General features: G+C 34.9%; 1 long non-coding RNA gene across 1 annotated transcript; it reads right to left on the reverse strand.

Moving 5' to 3' along the window:
- Positions 1–672: 672 nt before the first annotated feature.
- LOC129484938 (uncharacterized) lies at positions 673–10124 on the reverse strand. The gene is made up of 3 exons (XR_008658574.1): positions 9994–10124; positions 9765–9905; positions 673–814 (listed from the first exon to the last, which is right to left on the reverse strand). It is a non-coding gene; the product is annotated as an uncharacterized lncRNA (long non-coding RNA).
- Positions 10125–10479: the final 355 nt, after the last annotated feature.

Consider the following 10479-nt stretch of genomic DNA (forward strand, 5'->3'; position numbering starts at 1 on the left):
ACCAGGTAGAGTCTGATTATAGTAGTTTAGGTGAGAGATGACGATATTATGCCTTAGAATTTGTGACCTATCATTTCAGTAATCATTTTGTGTATTACTTGTATGCTTGTGTTCTAAATCAAAATTTTATTCCTTATATGGTGTGGCTCTGTGTCCCCACCCAAATCTCTTGTTGAATTGTAATTCCCAATGTTGGGGGAGGGACCTAGTACAAGGTGATTGGATCATGAAGGCAAATTTCCCCCTACTCTTCTGATGGTAGTGAGTGGGTTCTCACGAGATCTGGTTGTTTAAAAGTGTGTAACACTTCCCCCTTCCCTGTATCTCTCCTGCTCTACTGTGTTAAGACATGATTGCTTCCCCTTCACTTTCCACCATGATCATAAGTTTCCTGAGGCCTCCCAGCCATGCTTCCTGTACAGCCTGTGCAACTGTGAGTCAATTAAACCTCTTTTCTTCATGAATTACCCAGTCTCAGGTAGTTCTTTATAGTGGTATGAGAACAGACTAATACAATTCTTTTCTATAATTCTCAAATAAGCATATGGCCTTATGACTTAGAAGAAAGAGGACCAACTGATACATTGGGTCTGAGAAACATATATAACTTAAATTCTATTTGACACTGGCTAAAAATCTCTGATGTTTTCTTTTATTACTTGCCAAAACATTCCCCAATCACTCTTTTGCATTTGCTTCATACAATTCAGCATCATCTTCTGTCATCTCTGACCAGCTGCTCTGATTGTGAAACTTCAAATAGTTTCTCTAATCACCAGCCTCCCATGACTGTGTTTTAAGTTCTGAAAACAACCTGGGATAAATTTAGAAATCAAGAACAAAGCACATATGAGACTCTAGATTTAACAGCTTGTGCCTTTTAATGGCATCTGTTATCATGTCTTTGAAAAGCTATTTATCACCACAGCTCCCTACTGTACTATTTGAAATGGGTGGCTTTTTAATCTTCCTCACCCAAACATTTTATGTAAGCAAGATCACTAGGATGAGAATAGGAATATCCATTTAAAAAAGAACTGATTTCTGTGTGCTTTGGAAAAACTTAATGTGAATCTTGTATCACATATTCAAATAAAATTAAATATAAAAATTTCCACAATATTTCAAAATACCTATTGCCAGTATTACCAACTTGACATCTAATTGGACATTCCCTCAGTTTCACACAGACATGGAAAACATGTGACATAATCAAACAGAGTGGAAGGTAAGAATATAATGGTTGATATTAATGTTTCATTATGTGCCAATGAGCAAGTCCATCATCCTTATGGGCTACGATTACCTCACCTGAGAAATTAAAAGTTTTATTCAAATATACTTAAGTTCACTTTGGGGTCTGAAATGTTAGTATTTTTTAGCAATAAAAATCTTCCAGGTTTAGTTCTCAAACAAAATTGTAATGTGAATTACTAAGAAATAGGACAGGTTTGATCTTTCACTCTACTTGTTCTATATATTCTATTACCAACATAGACTGTTAGTTGAGTGCATATTAAATTAGTGATGCACAATACGAAGTAATTTAGCTTATAGTAAATTTTAGTAGTTGTACAACTGGATTTTTTATTCTAATTTAAGAAAAATAAAAATGTACACATTTCAAGAACATAAGTCTGGTAAGATTTTCTTTAAGATATATGTTAGGTTTGGGGTGTTTTTATTGTCTTCCACCTGCATTAATTCATGATACAAGTTTTTCTCTCTCTTCCTTTCAGCATCTCACCAGTTTCTTTCTATAAGTAGTGTCAAAGTTTGCTCGGCAGCAGCAGATTATAAAATAAACTAATCTCATGAGCAGGAGAAAATCACTGGCTCAAAATCTTGCCTGTCTGGAGACAGTCAGACTTTCCATCAGGGACCTGCCATCTCTAGCTCCACAAATCTACTTCTATAGCCTCTTTGTCTGAAATGAACAAGGTAACTCCGCGAAATATAACATGCTTAGATGTTCTGTTACTTATTATTTCCCTTTATTATTCAGTTTGCAGAAACTCTATAGACTACATCACTTGAAGCCATGAATAAACCCCATAGATATTCATGGAAAAATAATACATGACATTTTTATTTTACAGACAATTTCCCATCTACAGAAATTTAATACTTAAATTCATGGTAAAATGTGTAGAGTAAGATAGAGTGTAACGATGCCAGTATGTGTCAATTTGCTATTTTAGTGTGTTCTGTCATTTTCATCTCTCCTGTTTTCTGAGTGATAGTAATTGATGCTGCAAAAGGACAATGTATTGTGTTCCTCTCTTTAGGAAGCAAAAGTAGCATCTTCCTGCATTGAAATGAAAGCGAAAAAGGGCATGAGCCAAAGGAGAGAACTAATTTAGTTATATAATTTTAGAAATAAGATGTGAGCTCAGTTTGTTCAAGGTAGGGCCAAGGCATCTGTTAGTCATAGTCATACACATGTGCAGGTCAAGATTCACTTTCTAAAGCCTCACTATACCCCAGTGAAAAATAGAAGATCAATATAAACAGCCATAAATTTTAGATAGTTTTATCAGTTTCCAAAGATAAACATCAATCAGAAGAGTAACATCAGCAAAATGGCTGACCAACAGACCCTTGACCTTGTCCCCCTCACAAAGTCAACCAGAACAATGACTAAACAAATACATATTAATGAAAATAACTGAGAGAGAGGGCCAGAGTGCATAAGAGGAGTAACAGAAACCCTGTTGAGCACAGAAATCCAGGATAGCCACATAAATAATAGAAAAAAATCCCAGGCTTCCACCATCCCATCCCCCAATTGAGATTAGCTGGGAACCAGGAGGAAATTTTCCCCACAGCAAGGAGGTGAGCAAGAAGATCCCAACAACTCTCTTCAACACGTTAGACATTGATAAGGTTTGGCTCTGTGTCTCCACTCTAATCTCATCTTGTAACTCCCATCATTCCCACATGTTGTGGGAGGGACCCAGTGAGAAATGACTAAATTATGAGGATGTGTCTTTCTCATGCTGTTCTCATGATAGTGAATGGGTCTCACAAGATCTGATGGTTTAAAAAATGGGTGTTTCCCTGCACAAGCTCTTTGCCTGCTGCCATCCATGTGAGATGTGACCTGCTCCTCCTTGCCTCCTGCCATGATTGTGAGGTCTCCCCAGCCATGTGGATTTGTAAGTTCCATAAACCTCTTTCATTTATAAATTGCCTAGTTTCAGATATGTCTTTATTAGCATATTGGTCCATGAAAAAGAACCAATACAGACATGTACAGACCTCACCTCACCACTGGGGTCCCATATAGTGCTTACAGTCACTAAGCCCAGCTAAGGGAGCTACCCAGAATTAAGGTAGCTGTGCTCTTCCAGAGAAGGAGCTTACACTGTTCCCCATCCTAGTGGCCACATGACTGCTGTCCTGCTGTCCTATATCATCTTGGAATTAGAACTACCAGAGTTTGTCTTACACTGCAGGCAAGCAGTCATTGCTGCCCTTCATTGATGAGACTAAGCTGCCAGTGGGCCACACTGGTCTGGTGGGCTAACATCCCAAAGCCAAGCTGCAAGCAGATGTTATACCATTCTCATGGAACCAAATTGAAGTAGAACCACTCCAACCACTTATCCCCTTGTTCCCTGTGCCTAGAGCTGAAGTGGTACCATCTCTCCTAAGAAATATTACCTTGGCTGTCAGAGCAGTTATGTCTCCAAGGTGCCTGTGTTGAAGCAGAGCCCTATATGCCAGAAAATGTTCCTTTGGCTGCCAAGAGCAATCACATGCCCCAGAACCTAAGGTGAAGAGCCACCTGGATCTCAGGAAAATGGTATTTGCACTGTGCATAAATATGTCTATCCAGCTCACAGGCATGAGCTGAAGCTCATTGCCCTCTGAAGAAGTAGAACTCTGACTGAGCTGAGAAGCTAAACATCCCACAGCTAAGCTGATGTAGTACCCCATGTCCCATAAAAATAGAGCAGTGGCTCAGCTGCCACATTTCATCCTACAGGTGAAACATCTCTAGTACCCTGCTTGCCTGGAGCTGGACTAGCCCCCTTAAGCATGAGCTGCTAAGATACCTCTCTCCTTGTGGAATGGAGTCATCAATGAGCTATTCTCTACCTTGCTACAGGGTCCAAATGATGGCTATACTCTGCCATTCTGTGTTTCTTGCTGCTGCTGCAACTGGCCTCACAGAGTCTAGGATATCATTGAATTCTACCATCCCAGAGTATACAGTCAATACTACACAGTGCTTCATTCCCTGCGATCCAACTTACCCTATAAAAATGGATTTTCTGAGCCCTGTTGAGTCAGATTGAACCCCTGGGTTAGAATCACAGCTAGAACCTGACACCCTGTGTCAAAACTGCTAATTGGTTCCTCAGAGTCACAGATTCTGGCTCTGTGGTCAATCTACATCCTACCATGCCACAGAGAATGAATCTTCAGCCCAAGACCAAGGTGCCACAATAGGTTTGCAAGCCCCTCAGCCTATGACTGTGGCCCCACAGCCACTCCAAGCACCTGTACCTGGAACCCAATGCTACTGCAGCTGCTTACAGGCTATGTCAGACTTGAGAAGGATACCCTCAATTTGAAAAGTGGAAATAGAAGGACACCAAAAACCCTTGACACTGAGGACATTAACAACCTATACCACCACTGATGCTGCCACAAACTTCCACAGCATAGGCCACTAAGGCACCTGAAGTCATTGGTGAGATTGAATGCAGCTGCAGAAGCTGCACAGAGACCATACTACTACACCTATCCAGAAACGCTTATCATACCCTTCACAAGCAGCATACTAAAACCCAAATGCAAATGGAAGTCTTTCTCTACAAAGAACACTCAAGAAAGTTTTGAAGACATAATTGCTCTACCAGATGCACAGACATTGACAAAGAAACATGAGAAAAATAAAAAATAAAGGAAATATGGTGCCATCAAAGGAATAAAATAACTCCTTAGTAACAGATCCCAATGAAAATAAAATCAATGAACTTTCAGAAAATAAATTAAAATAACGATCTTAATGCAACTTCATGAGATTCAATAACAATACAGATAGACCAGTCAATGAAATTCAGGAAAGAAAAACTATGATATGAACACAAATTCAAAAAAACTATCAATTATTTAAAAAATAAATGGAAATCTTGCAGCTGAATAATTCACTGAATGAAATAGAAAAATACAGTAGGCAGCTATAATAGCAGACTTGATCAAGCAGAAGAAAGGCTCTCCAAACTTGATGATAAGTAATTTGAAATTAGTCAAAGAAAAAAATGTAAGAATAAAAAAGAGTGAGGAAAACCTACAGGTCTTATAGGAAACTATTAAAAGAACAAATGTTCATTTGATGAGAGCTAGACAAAAAGAAGGAATGAACAAGGCATTGCAAATCTTCTTAAGAAAATAATAGCTGAAAATTTCCCAAGTCTAGAGTGAGATATGAGCATCCAGGTACAGAAAGTTTATAAGACCCCATAAAGGTTCTCTCTGAAACATGTTATAGTCAAATGTCAAAAGACAAAAAAAAATTATAAAAATAGCAAGAGTATCAAGTCACATAAAAGGGAATCTCTATTAGACTAACAGCAGGTTTTCTGCAGAAACATTGCAAAGGAAGAGAATGGAATGCTATATTTAAAGCACTGGGAAAAAAAAAAAACTTGCCAGCAAAGAGTCCTAGCAAAGCTATTCTTCAGAAATAAGAGAAAAATAAAGTTTTTCCTATACAAGCAAAACCTGAGGGAATTCGTCATTACAATGCTGATCTTACAAAATAATGCTCAAGGGACTCCTATATCTAGAAGTGAAAAGATGATAATCATTATCATGAAAACACACAAAATTATGAAATTCACTAATATAGCAGATTCAAAAAGAAGAAAGAGAAAAGAATTCTAACTTATCACTACAGAAAACCACCAAATTGCAGTGATAAACAGTAAGAGGAAGAAAGAAACACAGAAAAAAAAAAAAAAAAATGACCAGAGTACAATGAACAAAATTACAGGACTAAGTCCTTACCTATCAATAATAACCTTGAATTAAATGTATTAAATTCAGCACTTATAATATATAGACTTGAAGAATGAAAAAAAAGACTCAACTATATGCTGCCTACAAGAAACTCACTTTTCCTGTGAAGTTATATAGACTGAAAATTAAGAAATAGAAAATGATACTCCATGCAAATGGAAACCAAAAGCCAACAAGTGTGGCTACATTTATATCTGATAAAACAACCTTTAAGTCAAAATCTGTAAGGAGAGACAAATAAGGTCCTTATATGATGATAAAGGTATTAATTCAGTAAGAGTATATAACAAATCTAAATATATATGCATCCAATAACAGAGCACACAGATATATAAAGCAAATATTACCTCTAAAGGGAGAGATAGACTACAATATAATAATAGTTTGGGACATCAACATTTCACTTTCAGCATTGGACAGATCATTCAGACAGATGATCAACAAAGAAACATTAGATTTAAACTACACTTTGGACTAAACGGACCTAACAGACATTACAGAATATTTCACCCAACAACTGCAAAATATATAAGCTTCTCATCAGCACATTCACCAGGACAGACCACATGTTAAGCCACAAAACAAGTCTCAACAAATTTAAAAGAATTAAAATAGTATGAAGTATTTTTTCTGACCACAATGGGATAAAACTAGGTATTAATAACAAGAGGAACTTTTGAAATTGGATAAATATGTGCAAATTAAAAAACATGCTACTGAATGATGAATAAATCAATAAAAAATTAAGAAGAAATCAAACAATTTCTTAAAACATGAAATAGAAATGCAACATGCCAAAACCTAGGGATACAACAAAGGGAGAATTAAGGGGAAAGTTAATAGCAGTCAATGCCGACATCAAAAATGTATGAAGATTTCAAATAAACAACAATGCATCTCAAGGAATTAGAAAAGTAAGAACAAATTAAATTTTTAAAAAAAGGTAGAAGGAAGGCAAAATAAATTTTTTGAAAAGAGAAACAAAATCAATGAACACTTAGCTACATTAACCAAAAAGCAAAAAAAGACCAAAATAAATAAAATCAGAAATAAAAAAGCAGACATTATGTATAATACCACAGAAATACAAATAGTCATTAGAGACTATCATGACTATTACAACTATACACCTACAAATTAGAAAATCCAGTTGGAATGGATAAATGTTTCAACACATACAACCTAACAAGATTGAACCAAGAAGAAATAGAAAACTGGACTGGATCAATTACAAGTAATGAGACTGAGTTTTTAACAAAAATCCTTCCATCAATTCCTCTCAAAATTTTCCAGAAAATTTAAACATAGAAAATTCTTATGAATTAATTCTACAAGACCAGTATTACCCTGATAACAAAACCAGAAAATGACACAAAAAAAAGAAAAAAATTATACTTCAATGTCTCTGATGAACATGGATGCAAATATTTTCAAGAAAACACTAGCAAAATGAATCTAATAGCACATTTAAAAGGTCATTTATCATGGACAGTTGGAATTTATCCCAGGGATGCAAGGATGATTCAACATGAAAATCAATAAATAAAACACATCACATCAACAGAATGAAGGAAACAGTATGATCATCTCAGTAGATGCAGAAAAAGCATTTGATAAAATTCAACTCAACACTCTTTCATAGTAAAAACTGTCAACAAGTTAGATATAGAAGGAATGAACTTCAACACGAAGCCCATATATAACAAACTCACAACCAACATCATACTAAATGGAAAAAACTTGAAAGCTTCTCATCTAAGATAGGGAATAAGACAAGGGTGCCCACTTTTAACTAACATAGTACTGAAAGTCCTAGCTAGCACAATTAGATGAGAGAAATAAGCAATGGCTATCCAAATTGGAAAGTAAAATTGTCCCTCTTTGCAGACAACATAAGCTTATATTTAGAAAAACTGAAAGACTCCTCCAAAAACTCTTAGAACTGACAACTGAAGTTTTTAAAGTTGCTGGATGCATAATCAACACACAGAAATTAGCAGTGCTTCCTTACACCAACAATAATCTATCAAAAAAGAAATCAAGAAAGCAATCTCACTTATAATAACTTCAACAGTAAAATAACTTGCCCAGGAATAAATTCAACTAAAGCTGTACAAGAGCTCTACTATGACAACTAAAACATACAGATGAAAGAAATTTAAAAGGATACAAAAAAATTAAAAGAATCCTACATTCATGGATGGGAAGAACTAATATTATGAAAATGACCAAGCTACCAAAAGTAATCTATAGATTCAATTGAATCCCCAGAAAAATACCAATGACATTCTTCAGAGAAATATAAAATAAAATTATGAAATTTGTATGAATCCATAAAAGACTCTGACTAGGCAAAACAACCCTGAGCAAAAAGAATAAAGCTAGAGTCATCACACTACCAGACTTCAAAATACACTACAAAGTTATAGTAATCAAAATGGCATCTTGGTGGCGTAAATCAGACACATACACCAAAGAGAATAGCAAATTAATAAATAAATCTACATACAAATAGCTAATTGATATTTGACAAAAATCCAAGAACATTCATTGGGGAAGGGACATTCTCTCAAGAAATTGTGCTGGGAAAACTGGATATACATATATAAAAAAACCACATACCTATCTTTCATCATATATAAAATTCAATGTACAAGGAACTCAAACAACCTTACAGCAAACAAATACATAATCCAATTAAAAATGGGCAAATAAGCTGAAAAGGTATCTCTCTAAAGATGACATACAAACGACCAACAGGTATATGAAAAAATGTTCAACATCACTAATCATCATGGAATTGCAAATCAAAATCACAATGTGATATTATCTTATGCTATGGTTATTATCAAGAAACAATAAATGCTGGTGAGGATGCAGAGAAAGGGGAACTTTTATACACTGTTGGTAAGAATATGAATGAGTCCAGCCATTACACAAAACAGTGTCCACACTTTTCAAAAAAGTGTCCACACTTTTCAAAAGGCTAAACATAGAATTACCATATAATCCAGGAATCCCACTACTGGGTTCATATAAAAACATCTGCATGTCAAAGAGATATCTGCACTCTCATGTTTACTGTAGCATTGTTCACAATAGCCAAGATATAGATCAACCTGAGTCTCCATTAACAGATTTATCTTTTAAATGTGGTATATATACACAATTGAATACTATTTGGCCAAAACAAAAGAACAAAATTCTGTCATTTGTGGCAACATGGATGAGCTTGGAAGACATTATATGCTAAGTGAAATAAGCAAGGTGCAGAAAGGTAAATACCTTATGTTCCCATCCAAATGTGGAAGCTAAAAAAATTAATATCATAGAGGTAGAGTGTAGAATAATAGTTACTAAAAGTGGGAATAGGTGGCAGGGAGAGGGGATAGTCAAAGTTGGTTAACAGATACAAAAGTACGGCTAGATAGGAGAAATGCATTCTAATATTCTGTTGTATTATATGGTGATTATAAATAACGACAATGTATTGTATATTTCAAAATAGCAAGAAGAGAGGATTTTGTTGAATGTTTGCAACATGATGAAACCATAAATATTTGAAGTAATGGACATTCTAATTACTCTGATTTGCTCATTGCATGTTGTATACCTGTATTGAAATATGCTGTACCCCTTATGTATGTGCAACTATTATGTGTCAATTAAAATTATTTAAAAAGCAAAATAAATATGTATAAGCATTTTAAAAAGAAGTATCAGTAAATTACCTGAATTGTGCCCTCAATTTTTCATCTTTATTTTTTGGTTAAGTATTAAATTGTATGCCTTTTTAAATAAATATTTTGTTTAATTTCATTTAATCAAAAACTTTCTTCTAAATCTTCACTAAACTCGGACACCATCATGTGCTAAGAGAAAAGTATAAAAGTTTTGTTATTAAATTAGCTCAGAAATACAGAAATATATATGCAATATCATAAAGGGGGTATCACTTACCAGTTTTTTAAAAATTTTCAATTGCTAGGTTTAAGATGATTGTGTAAACTTCAGCTTTCAGCTGTCAGTTTTATATCACCTGCCTTTTCTGTACACATTATTTTCATCTGTTATGGCAATGTGTTAATTATTTTGTACTGTAGCTTGTTACAGTTTAATAATCTTAAGCTGATGAAACAAAACAAGGAGAAATCAGAAATTAGAATTCATATTACGTCCAGGTTTTAAGAAATATATACATAGACGTTTGTAAAACCAAGTATGTGTGCCTAGATACCTTATTTGAAATGATGAAAATTGACACATATATTACAGAATCTCCTAAAATTAGTTCATTAGGTCCTATAAATCTTTGGATAAATTGGAGAGGATCAGAAAAAATAACTAACGGGTACTAGGCTTAATACCTGGGTGATGAAACATTAAGTACAACAAATTTCCATGACACAAATTTACCTATGGAACAAACCTCCACGTGTAACCTTG

The sequence above is a fragment of the Symphalangus syndactylus genome, chromosome 6 (assembly GCF_028878055.3).
Source record: "Symphalangus syndactylus isolate Jambi chromosome 6, NHGRI_mSymSyn1-v2.1_pri, whole genome shotgun sequence".
Lineage (NCBI taxonomy): Eukaryota > Metazoa > Chordata > Mammalia > Primates > Hylobatidae > Symphalangus > Symphalangus syndactylus.